Source organism: Myotis daubentonii, chromosome 12 (genome assembly GCF_963259705.1).
Source record: "Myotis daubentonii chromosome 12, mMyoDau2.1, whole genome shotgun sequence".
Lineage (NCBI taxonomy): Eukaryota > Metazoa > Chordata > Mammalia > Chiroptera > Vespertilionidae > Myotis > Myotis daubentonii.
In genome coordinates, this window is record NC_081851.1 from 77,101,645 (window position 1) to 77,104,252 (window position 2,608).

Sequence of the window (2,608 nt, forward strand, 5' to 3'; positions counted from 1 at the left end):
CCCAGTATGACTACTTATTAGGTGACACTAGAAATACAGAGTGGTCTCATATGGCCTTGAATTCTCTTAGAAGGACTATTGAGAATATTCTATGGAAAGTGGCAGAGGGCATGGGCTTCTTGAGGGTTTTTGAGCTGGTGAGTGAGCAACACATTAGGTTGATATTAGTCCTCTTGTGGAAGTGAAAGAAAAAGTATTAGTTAAAGCAAGAACTATGGTAGGATGGCCAGGTACAAGGCTGTAGGGACACCCTAGGTCCGTGGTCGGCAAACGGCGGCTCGCGAGCCACATGCGGCTCTTTGGCCCCTTGAGTGTGGCTCTTCCTAAGCCTTAGGAGTACCCTAATTAAGTTAATAACAATGTACCTACCTATATAGTTTAAGTTTAAAAAATTTGGCTCTCAAAAAAATTTTAATCATTGTACTGTTGATATTTGGCTCTGTTGACAAATAAGCTTGCCGACCACTGCCCTATGTGAACGACGAAGAGGCCTAAAGTGTGGCACAGCAGTAGAGGTGGAGAGATGTTGGAGAGCGATACTGAAGCCACACCTCTGAGAGATGTTCTGTGCTCAGTGACATCTGCATCCTACTGCATCCACGAACCCTCAGTAGGACTCAGTAGTTCATATACCTTATCTTGTTTATCCTCAAAACAACTGTGTGAGGTTAGGATTATGGTTCCCCACACACAAATGAGAACAGTGAGCACAGAGACCTCAGGTGACCAGCAGAGGTAGGATTTGAACTCATCCTGATTGTCTCCAAAACCCAGCTTCTTTCACCCACCACTCCGCACGCGATCAAGATGACATCAGTTCAACCAACTAAATTTGCTTCTTTCATAATAACTAGACAGCAGTAATGACATTTTTCTCTCCTTTTTTTTTTGTAATATTACGAGGTATTCAGAAAGTAAAGACACTCGCTGAATTATACAGCAATTTGTTATGACCAACTATTAGCTCTGAGCTGTCCGGGCGCCACTGACAGTCCGAGCAATGTTCTAAGAGCTCCACGGGAGATGACGACAACCACACGCATAGGGAATGAGGAAACTAGCATGTGACGGTGCATTTCAGTGTCAAAATACCAAGTCACTGATTTGTTAGTCTCAGAGCCCAAATGAGCTCCCGCTGATAGCGAAGTCACAGGCTCTGTCACCCTCTTCACACCCCCGGCATCATCTTTCCAGATGCTGCTGTCACCTGAAACCAGAGCAGGCCCTCAGTTCCAGCTCTGCCTGTTGCCTGGCCACGGAAAGAGTTTTAGCAGGAGGACTGCGATGCTTGTGTCGCCCAAACATTAATCAGGGGGCTTGTGGCCACAGCAGGGAAAGCCTTCTCCTGATTGGCTGATTCACTGGACAGAGTTTTGAAAAAAATTCTCTGGTGGAGCACCCTCAGCTGTTAGCCAATGTCAAATCATTCAGTGGTTACACCTAGAAGGGCTTTATTATTATTATTACCACTATTTTAAGGAATTACCAAAGGTCACAGTGTGTAATACCTTTTGCTGTATAATCCATCAGGGTCCCACCATACATTTCTCAACCCAAATCACCTTACATATTTGGGGAAAAGAACAAGGAAGCTCGGATACAAAACTAGGAAAGCCTCAGACAAGCAGAGGAAAAGGAAAGAGGAATGGGTGAGCTGAGCATGCCCGGGAGCGGGCAGTTCCTCCCCAGCAAGCACCCTCGACTGCCAGCTCCTGTCTCCCAGGGTCCAGGCAGGTGTCTGCTGGACTGGTCAGCTTCGCCGATCACTTTAGCTCTGAGTCTGCTTCTCATCCCCAACAAGACACCACAGTCTCCATGTCTCACAGTCATGATACAAATGAGGAGTAATCATATCTTTAACATGAAAGTCACAGCTCCTGGCATCCAAGAGCTGCTCAGCCGTGCCATCTTCCTTTCCTTCACTACCAGGATTTTAGAATTTGCTAGGTGCTTCCACAGACATCATCTATTTAATATGTCAGAATCCTGGCGAAGAAATTAGGACCTATGTCCATGCACCTATTTAGCAGATGAGGAAAATCAAGGCTCAGGAAATTGCTCCAAGCCCTGTAATTGATAAGTCTCCCCATCCCACATAGGTCTCAACTGCTAGTAGAATAACAGGCAAAGATTAGGATTTCCCATGGGGCTTCCGTCCTTGGGAAGCTGTTAGATGCTGATGAAGTTGGATGGCTGTTCCAGAGCCCTGCTCTCTGCAGACAGGAGACATTCCCCAGTGGGTCCTGCACCTCTCCCTGGGCTGTAACTTCCCACAGTATCCACTCTGGGCCCTCTGCTCTCCTTCGCTGAGAAGCCAAAACTCAAGTGGTTTATTTCATAAAGATCAACATACATGAAATGATTTGCAGACCTGCTTTCTATTCATTCCACTTCTCTATTTCCATTTTGAGAATAGAGTAATCTGAGAAAATGGACATTTAAAGAGCAGGCACCACTGTTGCACGGGCACCTCAAGGCCTACACAGGAAAACACGATGCTCATGGCCCTTCATGACTTGCTTTCTCTTCCATTTATGGCTCTGCCCTTGCATCTCGGACCAGGGCTACATATAATGTTTCTAGATCTTTCTTGACTATGTTTTGCAGC